Below are 19,096 nucleotides of genomic sequence, written 5' to 3'. Positions count from 1 at the left end.
GTGTAGTAGCAGCTAGGCCTCACATAGGAAGGAGGTGTGCAGTAGCAGCTAGGCCTCACATAGGAAGGAGAAGTGCAGGAGCAGCTAGGCCTCACATAGGAAGGAGGGGTGCAGTAGCAGCTAGGCCTCACATAGCAAGGAGGGGTGCAGTAGCAGCTAGGCCTCACATAGCAAGGAGGGGTGCAGTAGCAGCTAGGCCTCACATAGGAAGGAGGGGTGCAGTAGCAGCTAGGCCTCACATAGCAAGGAGGGGTGCAGTAGCAGCTAGGCCTCACATAGGGAAGGAGGGGTGCAGTAGCAGCTAGGCCTCACATAGGAAGGAGGGGTGCAGTAGCGGCTAGGCCTCCCATAGCAAGGAGGGGTGCAGTAGCAGCTAGGCCTCACATAGCAAGGAGGGGAGCAGTAGCAGCTAGGCCTCACATAGGGAAGGAGGGATGCAGTAGCAGCTAGGCCTCACATAACTAAGTCCTAGGAGTCTTACAGGAAGGCTTCAGGAGGTATGTAACACATGGGGTGGTGCAGTGCGCCCCTCTAGGAGTTGTATTGCCCCCCGGGGGGGGTGCAGCGTTCCCCTCTAGGAGTTGTATTGCCCCTGAGTGCGGAGGGAGAATCTAATTGTCAGATTCTGCCTCGTTCTCTCTGCGCATGCGTGAGACTTGAGCGACGTCATAGGCGGAGACACAGGCGGAATACTTTTGTTGTTGGGCGGATTCTATAGCTCAAGTCTCGTGCATGCACAGTACTGACGTCATGCCAGCTGATCAGTAGATCAGCTGGAGAGAGGTTACGTACTGCGCATGCGCAGATCTCGTCAGAGGCATTATCCGAGGGTCTGCAAAGCGCCTCGCTCTCCCTGCGCACGCGTGAGACTCGAGCGACGTCTTAGGCTAAGTCACAGGCGAAAAGCTATTGTTGTTGGGCGGATTTGGGTTTGTTACAGGGCGGATTCCATCGCTTGAATCTCGCGCATGCGCAGAGAGAGCAAAGCAATTTGCAGATCGTCGGATAATGCCTCCGAAGATCTGCGCATGCGCAGTGCTGACATCACACCAGCCGATCAATAGATCAGCTGGAGTGACGTTACGTACTGAGCACGCGCAGCGCTCGTTGGAGGCATTATCCGACGGTCTGTAAAGTGCCTCGCTCTTTCTCTCTGTGCATGCTCAAGACTTGTGCAAAGTCATAGGCGGAGTCACAGGTGGAATACTATTGTTGTTGGGCGGATTTGAGTTTGTCGCAGGGCGGATTCCGTTGCTCGAGTCCCGTGCATGCGCAGAGAGAGCGAGGCAATTTGCAGACAGCTGGATAATGCAACTGGAACCTGTTTACTCTCTCTGTGTATTTGTGATTTTGGTCTGTGGCCTTTTTCATCTGTTGCCCCGTGTGCATTACCATGATGGGTTTTTTATCTGAAGTGTCTAATAATGCTTTATGAGCAGGCCTTATCTTTATAGTCATTCTTGCCCCTTTCCAGTCTGACTTTAGAAGTGAAAGATCCCCTCTGTTAGACATCCTTATATCCACTCATGATTAATTAACCAACTTCCACCCCCACCCTTTTACCTGTATAAATTTAGTGCACCCTTAAGGGTCAGCACATTGCTGGGGTAGCACATCGCTGGGCATCTTTCCTTTAAGGCTTCTTTCTCTAAGTCAGGGGTAGGGAACCTATGGCTTGTGAGCCAGGCGTGGCTCTTTTGATGGCTGCATCTGGCTCGCAGACAAATCTTTAATAAAGGGGGGGGGGCATGTCCGGACGTGTAGCCCCAGAGCTCCACCGTGTCTACCACTCAATCCAGTGCCATCCGCATAGCTGTGCCCGGTGCCAAGGAGATTTCTGCACCCATCGAAGGTACACTTTGTGGGCTACCCACGCTACCCTCAGTTAGTCTCTGGGTGACCGGATTGCCGCGCTACGGACCTACTCGCGGTAAAGCCGCCAGCTCGTGTGCTGTGCATCTGAGGGCCTTGGCAATCACCGCCCGGTAAGGAGACCTGCCAATCCGCTCCCTGTGCCCCGACAGACACAATCTCCTTCCATTCTGACACCCGGGGACCCGCGGGAGCTGCCTCTCACATCCACTTCTGAGGCCTTCAGCGGCCGGCCGCCATTTTCTCAGGTACATGTATTCTCAGGTTCGCCTGAGGAAGGAGCATGCATGCTCCGAGTGTGGCACTACTGGATGTAAGCCTGGATACTGAACGCTGCCAGAAACACAGGAAGTGTCGGACTCCACCGGCACAGCCAGGACCACGGCCGCCACAGTGTACTTCCCGAACATCCCTACAGTGTTGCAGATGAACCATCACCATTTGCTGATCAACTATTTCCTCTGTGTGAGTTACTATGTTGTTTTCATGTAATAAATAACCTTTTTATCTACACTGAGGTGGCACTGCTTTTCTTCTCCTACGCCATTTTCTCAGGGCCTATGCTCACCTCCATCACTCGCAGGCCTGCAGGCGCTTCACCACTCCGGCCTCATTGCATACCTGCCTGCTCTGCTCTCTTCCCGGCCGGACTCCAGGCACTTTCTCACGGCTCCATCTACTCACTGTATAGCTGCGGCCCATGAATATGAATATTAAATAAAGGTCCCTGACCCCTGAAATATAGTGTATGGCTCTCACGGAATTACATTTGAAAATATATGGGGTGTTCATGGCTCTCTCAGCCAAAAAGGTCCCCGACCCCTGCTCTAAGTGATTCTTTCTACAAGTGATACGCAATTCAAGCTCTGCACTTCAGCGATTGCACATGGCAAATATACAAAGCAAACGACACTAACAAGCACCAAACTGACTGCAGGTGACCTTTTCTCTCTATTCAGCTCTTTGCACACTCTGTAACCTGCACTCCCTACCACTCTACTGCTGACAGTTGTGTCCTCTCTTTTCAAACTCACTCACCTTCACCCCTCATCTCCACCCCACAGTATATATATATATATATATATATATATATATATATATATATATATATATATATATATATATATATATATATATATATATATATATATCACCCCATCTTCTGTCCTCTCCATATTACTGCTCCTACCAACTCTTGCTAATTTTACATCCACACACTGAGAAAACTCGCAGGACTCTGGGGCCTTCATATAAAACACAATCCACATGTAATAAAAACACTCTAGGTAAATAGCCAATATTAAAGTGCAAAGTGCATGTGAAATACAGGAACTACAAGTGAATAGATACTTTAACTGAATAGATAGATACAGTGATGGAGATCTGTGTTAATGTGAAAAAGTGGGATATAAATATGCAGGTGAATAAATGAAATAAATAGATAGATGAATACAATAGTAAAAGTATTAGGTGCTAGTGACACAAATGAATAAATGTGTTACACTAAAAATAAGGTGATGATGAGGTATGATATTAAAACAAATAACCAGGTGAATATCACAGCAAATAGTGCAGTAAAGTGCACAGCCAATGACAGCTAGATAGCTGGCTGGAATAAAGTCCAAATGGCTAATAATAAATATACATAAAAGGTATTTAGTCTGTAATTTGATAGGTGTACGGGTGAATGGTGAAAGTAGCCTTACGGTGACCCCGTGGTGGGTGACTGGCGAGGTGCAGGGTGATCCCTAGTGTAAAAAGATCTACTAACCAGATATACCCACCCCACACAGGGGTATAGAGAGGGTATGATAGATGTAGTTGGGTGCTCCTTCTGTTGTCTCCTTGCTCCTTTCTGTAGTGGGGGGAATTGTAGGGGGTCCCTGGAGATCCGGAGTGTCCCAAAGGGAAGGTAGGCTCAGTATGGCTTCTCCTAATAGGGTGATGTGGTGTCCAAGGGTCCACAAATGGATACCGTTCTCTCAATGGTGTGTATAGGCAGGGAGGGTCATATGGGGCAAAAAGAGGCTCGATAGTGTATTACCGTTTCAATTTTATTCGAATATGCACATAAAAAAGGGTACTCACATGGTACAAGATAGTTCAGAGCGGAGAAATGGCGTCCCGGAACGCAATGCGTTCCACCAAGAAGCCAGAACCGCCGTCACATCATTTCCGGTTCCGGTAATACACTATCGAGCCTCTTTTTGTCCCATATGACCCTCCCTGCCTATACACACCATGTATGTATGTTCCTACACCAGTAGCCATGTCCAATCCCAGTTAGAAACACGCCCCTAGGACACACTTAACCCCTCCCTCTCCAATAAAGTTAACCCCTTCCCTGCCAGTGTCATTTTTACAGTAACCGTGCATATATATAGCTCTGATTACTGTCGTAATGTCACTGGTACCCCCAAAAGTGTAAAAAATGTCAGTCAGGGGTCCGATCTGTCCGCCGCAATGTCGCAGTACTGCAAAAAAAAAAAATCACAGATCGCCGCCATTACGCGTTAAAAAAAAAAACAACAAAAATGACATAAATCTTTCCCTTTGTTAGTAAACGCAATAACTTTTGCGCAAACCAATCAAAATACGCTTTTTGCGATTTTTTTTTTTACCAAACATATGTAGCATAAAACAAATTGGCCGAAAATGTTAAAAAAATTTAGATTTTTACTTTTTTTGGGGGGAATTTTATATAAAAAAATGTGAAAAATATTGTTATTTTTGCAAAATTGACGCTCTTTTTTTGGTTATAGCGCATGATCAAAAAATCGCACAGGTGATCAAATACCACCAAAAGAAAGCTCTATTTGTGGGGAAAAAAAAGGACGTCAAATTCGTTTAGGTACAGCGCTGCAGGACAGCACAATTGTCCGTTAAAGTCACGCAGTGCCGAATCGCAAAATAGGCCCTGGTCAGGAAGGGGGTAAAATCTTCCGGGGCTTAAGTGGTTAAACGATCTACTAACAGCAAACACCAACGGACACTATTCTGTACTCCTCCTCCAGGACCTCTCCCCTGCCTTTGACACAGTAGACCACCCGCTCCTCCTCAAAAAACTCCACTTTGGCCTCCGTGACCGCACTCTTCTCTGGTTCTCATCCTACCTATCCCAACGCACCTTCAGTGCTACTTACAACTCTACCACCTCCTCTCCTCTTCCTTTCTCTGTCGGGGTCCCCCAAGGATCTGTCCTTGGACCTCTCCTTTTCTCAATCTACACCTCCTCCCTGGGTCAGCTGATTGCCTCCCATGGCTTTCAATATCATCTCTATGCTGATGACACCCAAATCTCTCTCTCCACTCCTCAGCTCACTCCTTCAGTCTCCTCCCACATCACCAACTTACTAACAGACATATCAGCCTGGATGTCACATCACTTCCTCAAACTCAACCAATCCAAAACCGAGCTCATGATATTTCCTCCTCCCGATATCTCTGTCAACATCAACGGCACGACTATCATCCCGTCCACCCATGGCAAGGTCCTAGGTATAATCCTGGACTCTGAACTGTCCTTTCAGCCTCACATCCAGTCACTGTCCAAAGCTTGGCGCCTCAACCTCCGCAACATCTCCAAGATACGTCTCTTCCTAACCAATGATACCACAAAGCTTCTGATCCACTCCCTGGTCATCTCTCGTCTCCATTACTGCAACTCCCTCCTCATTGGTTTACTTTTAAATAGGCTCCTCCCCCCTTCAGTCCATCATGAACGCTGCTGCCAGGCTCATCCACCATGCAAACCGCTCTGTGTCTGCTACCCCTCTTTGCCAATCCCTCCATTGGCTGCCACTCAACCAACGAATTAAACTCAAGTTAGTAACCATAACTTACAAAGCCATCCATAACCTGGCGCTCAGCTACATCACTAATCTGGTCTCAAAATACCGACCAACTCATTCTCTTCGTCCTCCCAGGACCTCCTGCTCTCTACCTCCCTTGTAACCACTTCCCATTCTCGCCTCCAGGACTTCTCCCGAGCCTCTCCCATCCTCTGGAATGCTCTACCCCAATCTGTCCGACTGTCTCCTACTTTGCCTACTTTCAGACGATCCCTGAAAACAAATCTCTTCAGAGAAACCTATCTGGCAACCACTTAAAGTGGAGTTCCGGGCACAGAATCATTTTTTCAATGAACATACCCCCGGGACAGTCAGGGCTAGTACATTCCACAATGGATAGCCTCTGATCTGTCCCGGTTCGCACTTACCTGTAAGTAGAAATACTCACTTATAAAATTTCTTCTCCAGCGTTGCCATCTCTGTTGTGGGCAGCTGAAGCCGGCGCGGTCCTCTTCTGCGTCCTCTTCCGTGTCTTCTTCTCCCAGAATGCGCCTACACCGGCCCCTCTCGTCACTTCCGCCGCGGCGCTGCATTCCTCCACAGCTTCTGGGCATGCCCAGAAGCTGTTTAGCAGGGAATGCGGAGTCGCACCGGAAGTGACGAGCGGGTCCGGTGCCGTCGCATTGATTCCTGGGAGCGATGACGTTCAGCTCCCAGGAATCATTGCAAACAGGAAGTGACGAGCGGGGTTGGTGCCGTCGCATTGATTCCTAGGAGCGATGACGTTCAGCTCCCAGGAATCATTGCAAACAGGAAGTGACGAGCGAGTCCGGTGCCGTCACATCGATTCCTGGGAGCGATGACGTTCAGCTCCCAGGAATCATTGCAAACAGGAAGTGACGAGCGGGGCCGGTGCCGTCGCATCGATTCCTGGGAGCGATGACGTTCAGCTCCCAGGAATCATTGCAAACAGGAAGTGACGAGCGGGGTTGGTGCCGTCGCATTGATTCCTGGGAGCGATGACGTTCAGCTCCCAGGAATCATTGCAAAGCGGAAGTGACGAGCAGGGCCGGTGCCGTCGCATTGATTCCTGGGAGCGATGACGTTCAGCTCCCAGGAATCATTGCAAACAGGAAGTGACGAGCGGGGCCGGTGCCGTCACATCGATTCCTGGGAGCGATGACGTTCAGCTCCCAGGAATCATTGCAAACAGGAAGTGACGAGCGGGGCCGGTGCCGTCGCATTGATTCCTGGGAGCGATGACGTTCAGCTCCCAGGAATCATTGCAAAGCGGAAGTGACGAGCGGGGCCGGTGCCGTCACATCGATTCCTGGGAGCGATGACGTTCAGCTCCCAGGAATCATTGCAAACAGGAAGTGACGAGCGGGGCCGGTGCCGTCACATCGATTCCTGGGAGCGATGACGTTCAGCTCCCAGGAATCATTGCAAACAGGAAGTGACGAGCGGGGCCGGTGCCGTCGCATTGATTCCTGGGAGCGATGACGTTCAGCTCCCAGGAATCATTGCAAACAGGAAGTGACGGCGCGGGCCGCAGCCACATAGGGAGGAAGTGGAAAATAGGTGAGTATTTTCTATCTACAATTACAAGGTAAGTAAAAAAAAAAAATAACCCTAACTATCCAATTCCTTTTCAGGTGAAGGAGAGCAAGCGGATGGCCACAAAATTGATTAGGTCGATTTTGCGCCCGGAACTCCGCTTTAACAACTGTACTTTTATTTTCTCCCTCAGCCCATCCCCCACAGTTATTATCTCTTGTATGTCTTGACCCTCCCTCTTAGATTGTAAGCTCTAACGAGCCGGGCTCTCTGATTCCTCCTGTATTAACCACTTTCAGACCGGAGGATTTGGCTGCTCAATGACCAGGCCCTATTCTGCGATTCGGCACTGCGTGAATTTAACAAAATTTACGTCCTTTTTTTCCCACAAACAGAGCTTTCTTTTGGTGGTATTTGATCACCACTGCGATTTTTATTTTTTGCGCTTTAAACAAAAAAAGAGCGACAATTCTGAAAAAAAAAAAAACAATATTTTTCACATTCTTTTATATGAAATTCTCAAAAAAAAATGTAAAAATCATAATTTTTTAACATTTTAGGCCAATTTAAATTTTGCTACATATTTTTGGTAAAAAAAAAAAAAAAATCGCAATAAGTGTATTTTGATCGGTTTGCGCAAAAGTTATCGCGTTTACTAACTACGGGAAATATTTATGTCATTTTTTTTTTTTTTTTTACTAGTAATGGTGGCGATCTGTGATTTTTTGCGGTACTGCGGCAGACAGATCGGACCCCTAACTGACATTGTTGACACTTTTGGGGGGACCAGTGACATTACTACAGTAATCAGTGCTAAAAATATGCACTGTCACTGTACTAATGACACTGGCAGCAACAGTATTGGTGATCAAAGGGTTAAATGTGACCCTAGAGACGTGATTCTAACTGTGGGGGGGGGGGGGGGGCGTGGCTTGTGAAGTCATCACAGAGACATGTGATCCTATATAGCAGGATCACATGACCTCTGTGATCACTTCAGGGAGAAGGACGGACGGCTGCGTTTACACAGCGGCGGGAGATCGCGGGTGGCCGGCGGCCATCGGAGCCGCCTGTCACCAGCACTGGTTTACCCGCTGACGAGCGGGGGCGAGAGCGCGATTGCCCCCTTGCTCCTCCCAGGCGAGCGCCGTACATGTATGGGGCTTTGCCTGGGAGAGCGAGCCTGCCGCTGTATATCTGCGGCGGCTGGACATAAAGTGGTTAAAGTGTATTGTATTTGCACTGTCTACCCTCAAGTTGTAAAGCGTTGTGTAACCTGTCTGCGTTATATAAATCCTATATAATAATAACAATAATAATAATAATAACAATAATAATAATAATAATAATAACAATAATGCCTCCAATGAGATCTGCGCATGGGCAGTACGTAACGTCTATTGATCAGCTGGCGTGATATCAGCACTGCGCATGCGTGAGACGTGAGTGACGTCATAGGCGGAGTCACAGACGGAATTCTATTGTTGTTGGGCGGATTTTGGTTTGTTGCAGGGCGGATTCAGTCGCTCGAGTCTTGCGCATGTGCAGAGGGAGCGAGGCCATTTGCAGAACGTCGGATAATGCTTCCGAAGATCTACGCATGCGCAGTGCTGACATCACCTCAGCCGATCAATAAATCAATAGATCAACTGGAGTGACGTTACGTACTGCGCATGTGCAGATCTCATTGGAGGCATTATCGGATGGGATGCGCTATTCTACAGAACAGCGGCCATAGGATGCGCCTTGTTATACGATCTGACCTATCAAATCACATGAGAAATCACTCGTATGTGAACGGGGATAACAGGGGTTCAGGTGACAACACTATTATTTATTGCTGCCAAACGGCCGATTGTACAGCGGATTTTCAGATTTGTACGGCGGATTTGTGTGGCGGATTTGCGGATTTGTGTGGCGGATTTGTGTGGCGGATTTGCGGATTTGTACTGCGGATTTGAGCGGCGTATTTGTGTGGCGGATTTGTATGGCGGATTTGTACTGCGGATTTGTACTGCGGATTTGTACTGCGGATTTGCGGATTTGTGTGGCGGATTTGCGGATTTGTGTGGCGGATTTGTGTGGCGGATTTGCGGATTTGTGTGGCAGATTTGCGGATTTGTGTGGCGGATTTGCGGATTTGTGTGGCGGATTTGCGGATTTGTGTGGCGGATTTGCGGATTTGAGCGGCGGATTTGCGGATTTGTGTGGCGGATTTGTGTGGCGGATTTGCGGATTTGTGTGGCGGATTTGAGCGGCGGATTTGTGGATTTGTGTGGCGGATTTGTGGATTTGTGTGGCGGATTTGTGGATTTGTGTGGCGGATTTGTGTGGCGGATTTGCGGATTTGTGTGGCGGATTTGCGGATTTGTGTGGCGGATTTGTGGATTTGTGTGGCGGATTTGTGGATTTGTGTGGCGGATTTGTGGATTTGTGTGGCGGATTTGTGTGGCGGATTTGCGGATTTGTGTGGCGGATTTGTGGATTTGTGTGGCGGATTTGCGGATTTGTGTGGCGGATTTGCGGATTTGTGTGGCGGATTTGCGGATTTGAGCGGCGGATTTGCGGATTTGTGTGGCGGATTTGTGTGGCGGATTTGCGGATTTGTGTGGCGGATTTGAGCGGCGGATTTGTGGATTTGTGTGGCGGATTTGTGGATTTGTGTGGCGGATTTGTGGATTTGTGTGGCGGATTTGTGGATTTGTGTGGCGGATTTGTGTGGCGGATTTGCGGATTTGTGTGGCGGATTTGTGGATTTGTGTGGCGGATTTGTGTGGCGGATTTGCGGATTTGTGTGGCGGATTTGTGGATTTGTGTGGCGGATTTGTGGATTTGTGTGGCGGATTTGTGGATTTGTGTGGCGGATTTGCGGATTTGAGCGGCGGATTTGAGCGGCGGATTTGTGTGGCGGATTTGTGTGGCGGATTTGTGTGGCGGATTTGCGTGGCGGATTTGCGGATTTGTGAGGCGGATTTGTATGTCGGGATCCTGGCACAACTGTGAGCCGAGTGTCCCCACTGGGAGAGTGTGACAGCCGGTGACACCGGGCATTTTGTGTTCAATTTGGAGCGCAGTGGTGGTGTCATTGTGGGTCATGTCTGGGGGGGGGGGGAGGGAATAAAAACACAGATTAGCGGCTTATTCTTACCGCCAGCGGTGTGAAAGGAGCAAAATCAGGAATTTACCTCACATCCCTCCACATCCTGTGGTGTCTTCAGGGCCGGAAGTGAAGGGAAATCTCCTCCAGGGGACACTTATGAGGAGAAATATCTTCCCTGAGACCTCCTGTAGTGGGTCCTGTATGTAACACTGACTGACCATACACAGAGATATACACAGAGATATACAATCATCACCACTCACATGAGGGCCACTCACCACCTCAGGGAACAGACCTCCGTGGGCGGTGTCACTGGTTGCCAGGGTGACGAATCAGCGGGATTTCCCGCCGAGTGCGGGGCTGGTCTGTGCGGTTGTGAAGAACAGCCAGGCGTTGTTCCCGGAGGATCCGCAGGGGGGCCCCAGAGCCGAGGAGAGCGCAGGGCAGAACCGCGGCCTCGCAGTGCAGAAAGGGTGCAGCCAGTCACAGAGGCCGATCGCAGAACGTGCTCGGGGGCGTGGCTCTTTAGCAGGAAGTGAGACCCATAGAGCTTTGACTGCGGTTATGATTGGCTAGAAGATTGCAAGTGCCCGCCTAACCCACCAAGCTACCAGCCAATACTAAGCCAATATTTTTCTTTTACCGCCCGTGGGGGGTGGGTGGCTGAGTGTATTGGGGTGTATTATGGTGTGATGGGGGTGTATTATGGTGTATTATGGGGTGTATTATGAGGTGTATTGGGGTGTTTTATGGTGTAATGGGGTGTATTATGGTGTATTAGGGTGTAATGTGAAGGGTGCTGAGTGTAATGGGGGTGTATTATGGTGTATTATGGGGTGTATTATGGTGTATCGGGGTGTATTATGAGGTGTATTGGGGTGTATTATGGTGTATTGGGGTGTATTATGGTGTAATGGGGTGTATTATGGTGTATTGGGGTGTATTATGGTGTATCGGGGTGTATTATGAGGTGTATCGGGGTGTATTATGGTGTAATGGGGTGTATTATGATGTATCGGGTGTATTATGGTGTATTGGGGTGTATTATGGTGTGATGGGGTGTATTATGGTGTATCGGGGTGTATTATGGTGTAATGGGGTGTTTTATGGTGTATCAGGGTGTAATGTGAAGGGTGCTGAGTGTAATGGGGTGTATTATGGTGTATTATGGGGTGTATTATGGTGTATCGGGGTGTATTATGAGGTGTATTGGGGTGTATTATGGTGTAATGGGGTGTATTATGGTGTATTATGGGGTGTATTATGGTGTATCGGGGTGTATTATGGTGTATCGGGGTGTATTATGAGGTGTATTGGGGTGTATTATGGTGTAATGGGGTGTATTATGATGTATCGGGTGTATTATGGTGTATTGGGGTGTATTATGGTGTGATGGGGTGTATTATGGTGTATCGGGGTGTATTATGGTGTATCGGGGTGTATCATGGTGTAATGGAGTGTATTATGGTGTAATGGGGTGTATTATGGTGTATCGGGGTGTATTATGGTGTAATGGGGGTGTATTATGGTGTATCGGGGTGTATTATGGTGTAATGGGGTGTATTATGGTGTATCGGGGTGTATCATGGTGTAATGGGGTGTATTATGGTGTATCGAGGTGTAGTATGGTGTATTGGGGTGTATTATGGTATATTAGGGTGCTGAGTGCATTGGGGTGTATTATGGCATATTGAGGGGGTATTATGGTGTAATGGGTGTATCAGGGTGTAATGTGAAGGGTGCTGAGTGTAATGGGGTGTAGTATGGTGTAATGGGGTGTATTATGGTGTAATGGGGTGTATCATGGTGTATCGGGGTGTATTATGGTGTAATGGGGTGTATTATGGTGTATCGGGGTGTATTATGGTGTAATGGGGTGTATTATGATAGTGTATTATGGTGTAATGGGGTGTATTTTGGTGTATTGGGGTGTATTATGGTGTAATGGGGTGTATTATGGTGTAATGGGGTGTACTATGGTGTATCATGATGGTGTAATGGGGTGTGTTATGGTGTTATGGGGTGTATTATGGTGTAATGGGGTGTATTATGGTGCATCGGGGTGTATTATGGTATATCAGGGTGCTGAGTGTAATGGGGTGTATTATGGTGTATTGGGGTGTAATGTGAAGGTTGCTGAGTGTAATGGGGTGTAGTTGGGTTGTCACCAGTCCAGCAATAGTGGGAAAATCTTCTATTAGGTGACACTTGTATCCATGACAACTGTGTAAGGCTCCTTTCACATATTGGGGTGTAATATGAGGGGTGCTGAGTATATTGGGGTGCTGAGTATAATGAGGTGCTGAGTTTATTTGGGTGTACTTGGTGCATTAGGGTGTAATATGAAGGGCGTTGAATATATTAGGGTGTATTAAGGGGTGCTGAGTATTTTGGGGTGTAATTAGTGTATTGGGGTGTAATATGAGGGGTGCTGAGTATATTGGGGTGTAATACAAGGGTGCTGCTGAGTATATTGGGGTGTAATATGAGGAGTGCTGAGTATAGTGGGGTGCTGACTGTAATGAGGTGCTGAGTATATTGGGGTGTAATATGAGGGGTGCTGATATATTTGGGGGAAATTTGAGGGGTGCTGAGTATATTGTACTGTAAGGGGTGCTAAGTTTATTAGGGTGTAATTAGTGCATTGGGGTGTAATATGAGGGGTTCTGAGTATATTGAGGTGTGAAGTGTATTGGGGTGTAATATGAGGGGTGCTGAGTATAATGGGGTGTAATGTGAGGGGTGCTGAGTATAATGGGGTGTAATGTGAGGGGTGCTGAGTGTAATGGGGTGTAATGTGAGGGGTGCTGAGTATAATAGGGTGTAATGTGAGGGGTGCTGAGTGTAATGGGGTGTAATGTGAGGGGCGCTGAGTATAATGGGGTGTAATGTGAGGGGCGCTGAGTATAATGGGGTGTAATGTGAGGGGTGCTGAGTGTAATGGGGTGTAATGTGAGGGGTGCTGAGTATAATGGGGTGTAGTGTGAGGGGTGCTGAGTATAAGGGGGGTGTAATGTGAGGGGTGCTGAGTGTAATGGGGTGTAATGTGAGGGGCGCTGAGTATAATGGGGTGTAATGTGAGGGGCGCTGAGTATAAGGGGGGTGTAATGTGAGGGGTGCTGAGTATAATGGGGTGTAATGTGAGGGGTGCTGAGTGTAATGGGGTGTAATGTGAGGGGCGCTGAGTATAATGGGGTGTAATGTGAGGGGTGCTGAGTATAATGGGGTGTAATGTGAGGGGTGCTGAGTATAATGGGGTGTAATGTGAGGGGTGCTGAGTATAATGGGGTGCAATGTGAGGGGTGCTGAGTATAATGGGGTGTAATGTGAGGGGTGCTGAGTATAATGGGGTGTAATGTGAGGGGTGCTGAGTATAATGGGGTGTAATGTGAGGGGTGCTGAGTATAATGGGGTGTAATGTGAGGGGTGCTGAGTATAATGGGGTGTAATGTGAGGGGTGCTGAGTGTAATGGGGTGTAATGTGAGGGGTGCTGAGTATAATGGGGTGTAATGTGAGGGGTGCTGAGTGTAATGGGGTGTAATGTGAGGGGCGCTGAGTATAATGGGGTGTAGTGTGAGGGGTGCTGAGTGTAATGGGGTGTAATGTGAGGGGTGCTGAGTGTAATGGGGTGTAATGTGAGGGGTGCTGAGTGTAATGGGGTGTAGTGTGAGGGGTGCTGAGTGTAATGGGGTGTAATGTGAGGGGTGCTGAGTGTAATGGGGTGTAATGTGAGGGGTGCTGAGTATAATGGGGTGTAATGTGAGGGGTGCTGAGTGTAATGGGGTGTAATGTGAGGGGTGCTGAGTATAATGGGGTGTAATGTGAGGGGTGCTGAGTGTAATGGGGTGTAATGTGAGGGGCGCTGAGTATAATGGGGTGTAATGTGAGGGGTGCTGAGTATAATGGGGTGTAATGTGAGGGGTGCTGAGTATAATGGGGTGTAATGTGAGGGGTGCTGAGTATAATGGGGTGTAATGTGAGGGGTGCTGAGTATAATGGGGTGTAATGTGAGGGGTGCTGAGTGTAATGGGGTGTAATGTGAGGGGCGCTGAGTATAATGGGGTGTAATGTGAGGGGTGCTGAGTATAATGGGGTGTAATGTGAGGGGTGCTGAGTATAATGGGGTGTAATGTGAGGGGTGCTGAGTATAATGGGGTGCAATGTGAGGGGTGCTGAGTATAATGGGGTGTAATGTGAGGGGTGCTGAGTATAATGGGGTGTAATGTGAGGGGTGCTGAGTATAATGGGGTGTAATGTGAGGGGTGCTGAGTATAATGGGGTGTAATGTGAGGGGTGCTGAGTATAATGGGGTGTAATGTGAGGGGTGCTGAGTATAATGAGGTGTAATGTGAGGGGTGCAATGGGGTGTAATGTGAGGGGCGCTGAGTATAATGGGGTGTAATGTGAGGGGTGCTGAGTATAATGGGGTGTAATGTGAGGGGTGCTGAGTATAATGGGGTGTAATGTGAGGGGTGCTGAGTGTAATGGGGTGTAATGTGAGGGGTGCTGATTATAATGGGGTGTAATGTGAGGGGTGCTGAGTATAATGGGGTGTAATGTGAGGGGTGCTGAGTGTAATGGGGTGTAATGTGAGGGGCGCTGAGTATAATGGGGTGTAATGTGAGGGGTGCTGAGTGTAATGGGGTGTAATGTGAGGGGTGCTGAGTGTAATGGGGTGTAATGTGAGGGGTGCTGAGTATAATGGGGTGTAATGTGAGGGGTGCTGAGTATAATGGGGTGTAATGTGAGGGGTGCTGAGTATAATGGGGTGTAATGTGAGGGGTGCTGAGTATAATGGGGTGTAATGTGAGGGGTGCTGAGTATAATGGGGTGTAATGTGAGGGGTGCTGAGTATAATGAGGTGTAATGTGAGGGGTGCAATGGGGTGTAATGTGAGGGGCGCTGAGTATAATGGGGTGTAATGTGAGGGGTGCTGAGTATAATGGGGTGTAATGTGAGGGGTGCTGAGTATAATGGGGTGTAATGTGAGGGGTGCTGAGTGTAATGGGGTGTAATGTGAGGGGTGCTGAGTATAATGGGGTGTAATGTGAGGGGTGCTGAGTATAATGGGGTGTAATGTGAGGGGTGCTGAGTATAATGGGGTGTAATGTGAGGGGTGCTGAGTATAATGGGGTGTAATGTGAGGGGTGCTGAGTATAATAGGGTGTAATGTGAGGGGTGCAGATACGACATACAGAGTCTCTTTCAGCTATCCAACTGGCAGTTTCGTTTTGGAAGCCACAGCTTCCCCTTCTAGCGCCCTACTTCTCACCTCCCCCACTGTCCGTGTGACCCCATAGCCCCCCCCCCCCCCCCCGTTACACTCTGCATGGGAAGGTCTGACGCAGGAAGCGGTAACATGAGGGGGGGGCTTGCAGTAAAAGGGGGTCCACATTTAAAGCAGAGGGAAGGGGGCGGAGCTAGGGAAGTCAAGGTTGAAGACAAGACTTGTTGGGGTGTCCCTATATACACCATGGTACAGTATATAGATATCCGGTACATACAGTATCTCACAAAAGTGAGTACACCCCTCACATTTTTGTAAATATTTTATTCTATCTTTTCATGTGACAACACTGAAGAAATGACACTTTGCTACAATGTAAAGTAGTGAGTGTACAGCTTGTATAACAGTGTAAATTTACTGTCCCCTCAAAATAACTCAACACACAGCCATTAATGTCTAAACCGCTGGCAACAAAAGTCAGTACACCCCTAAGTGACAATGTCCACATTGGGGCCAAAGTGTCAATATTTTGTGTGGCCGCCATTATTTTCCAGCACTGCCTTAACCCTCTTGGGCATGGAGTTCACCAGAGCTTCACAGGTTGTCACTGGAGTCCTCTTCCCCTCCTCCATGATGACATCACAGAGCTGGTGGATGTTAGAGACCTTCCCCTCCTCCACCTTCTGTTTGAGGATGTCCCACAGATGCTCAATAGGGTTCAGGTCTGGAGACATGCTTGGCCAGTCCATCACCTTTACCCTCAGCTTCTTTAGTAAGGCAGTGGTTGTCTTGGAGGTGTTTGGGGCCGTTATGTTGGAATACTGCCCTGTGGCCCAGTCTCTGAAGGGAGGGGATCATGCTTTGCTTCAGTATGTCACAGTACATGTTGGCATTCATGGTTCCCTCAATGAACTGTAGCTCCCCAGTGCTGGCAGCACTCATGCAGCCCCAGACCATGACACTCCCACCACCATGCCTGACTGTAGGAAGACACACTTATCTTTGTACTCCTCACCTGGTTGCCGCCACACACGCCTGACACCATCTGACACCAAATAAGTTTATCTTGGTCCCATCAGAGCACAGGAGATGGTTCCAGTAATCCATGTCCTTAGTCTGTTTGTCGTCAGCAAACTGTTTGTGGGCTTTCTTGTGAATCATCTTTAGAAGAGGCTTCCTTCTGGGATGACAGCCATGCAAACCAATTTGATGCAGTGTGCAGCGTATGGTCTGAGCATTGACAGGCCGACCCCCCACCCCTTCAACCTCTGCAGCAATGCTGGCAGCACTCATACGTCTATTTCCCAAAGACAACCTCTGGATATGGCGCTGAGCACGTGCACTTAACTTCATTGGTCGCCCATGGTGAGGCCTGTTCTGAGTGGAATCTGTCCTGTTAAACCGCTGTATGGTCTTGGCCACCGTGCTGCAGCTCAGTTTCAGGGTCTTGGCAATCCTCTTATAGCCTAGGCCATCTTTATGTAGAGCAACAATTCTTTTTTTCAGATCCTCAGAGAGTTCTTTGCCATGAGGTGCCATGTTGAACTTCCAGTGACCAGTATGAGAGAGTGAGAGCGATAACACCAAACTTAACACACCTGCTCCCCATTCACACCTGAGACCCTGTAACACTAACGAGTCACATGACACCGGGGAGGGAAAATGGCTAATTGGGCCCAATTTGGACATTGTCACTTAGGGGTGTACTCACTTTTGTTGCCAGCGAGTTTAGACATTAATGGCTGTGTTGAGTTATTTTGAGGGGACAGCAAATTTACACTGTTATACAAGCTGTACACTCACTACTTTACATTGTAGCAAAGTGTCATTTCTTCAGTGTTGTCACATGAAAAGATAGAATCAAATATTTACCATAATGTGAGGGGTGTACTTACTTTTGTGAGATACTGTACAGACACTGCGCAGAGCTCAGCTCACTCTGACGGTTCAGTCGGCGTCTCTCTGCGGAGGAGCCGTCAGGCCATTAATTTACGCAGTGGAGGAAAGTGCGCTTATTTATTGCGGTCTGTACGCCGGAGAGCGGGGACGTTGTATTTAAACGCAGTTCTCTTCCAGGGGCCATAAATGTTCCTTTATTTACTGGAGTGTTATTACCCGTTTCTCCTCTCCCCTCCTCCGCTCAGCCGGGCCCATCAACAACCTCGTATTTTATGGCGGCTAAAATACGGGAAAGACCCGAATCTCTGTCTATGACTCAATACTGAGCCTCATGTATAGACATCATAGGAGGCTCACTGACCCCCCCCCCCCCCAGCCAGACAAAGGCTAGAGAGGACAGATCCCTGCAAAAACAGCAACCCCCCCCCCCCCCCCCCCTTCACACCCTGCACTTTATAAACGCACTTTTTTTGTGCATTTTTCACACCTTATACATTGCACAATTCAATCATTTCTCCGGGCTGTCCTACATGCGACAAACGCAGCAAAGTAGCTTTATGCCATGTTGAGCCTTTCATGTTTTGCTGCATTTGTAGCGAGCTTTTCCATGCGGTAAAACGCGCCTCTCTTTACCACCAATGAAACGTGTTTTAGTGTTTTTCATAAACGCATGCAGAAATGTGCAATTTTGTGTGTATTTACAAAACACGCAAATGCCAGCGGACCCCTCTGTAATCTCACATTACAGTAACACGCATATCCCCGCTGCATTGTGGAATTGTTCATTTGAATGGCGCCCTAACGCACATTTGCAGTGACAAGCAACGCACCGGTACTGCAGAGCATCGCAACACACTTCATGCATCGCAGTGCGCTACATAAAAAAAAAAGAGGTGCGCGTCAAATACCGGGCGCTTTCACCCCCTTCCTGCCCAGGCCAATTTTCAGCTTTCAGCGCTGTCACACATTGAATGACAATTGCGCGGTCATGCTACACTGCACCCAAATTACATTTTTTGAGACAGATAAAGCTTTCTTTTGGTGGTATTTAACCACTTTACCACCGGAGGATTTTGCTGTCTTACGTCCAGGCCACTTTTTGCGATTCGGCATTGTGCGACTTTAACTGACAATTGCGCGGTCGTGCGACGCCGTACCCAAACAAAATTTACGTCCTTTTTTTCCCACAAACAGAGCTTTCTTTTGGTGGTATTTGATCACCTGTGCGATTTTTACTTTTTGCGCTATAAACAAAAAAAGAGCGTAAATTTTGAAAAAATAACAATATTTTTCACATTTTTTATATGAAATTCCCCCCCAAAAAAATGTAAAAATCAATTTTTTTTAAATTTTTGGCCAATTTGTTTTCTGCTACCTATGTTTGGTAAAAAAAAAAAAAAATCACAATAAGTATATTTTGATTGGTTTGCGCAAAAGTTATTGCGTTTACTAACTAAGGGAAAGATTTTTGTCATTTTTATTGTTTTTTTTTTTAACGAGTAATGGCGGCGATCTGCGATTTTTTTTGCGGGACTGTGACATTGCGGCGGACAGATCGGACCCTTGACTGACATTTTTTACATTTTTGGGGGTACCAGTGACATTACTACAGTAATCAGTGCTATAAATATGCACTGTTGCTGTAAAAA

The sequence above is a fragment of the Pelophylax lessonae genome (genome assembly GCF_965119305.1).
Source record: "Pelophylax lessonae genome assembly, chromosome: 12".
Taxonomy (NCBI): Eukaryota; Metazoa; Chordata; class Amphibia; order Anura; family Ranidae; genus Pelophylax; species Pelophylax lessonae.
This window is presented reverse-complemented; position numbering follows the sequence as displayed.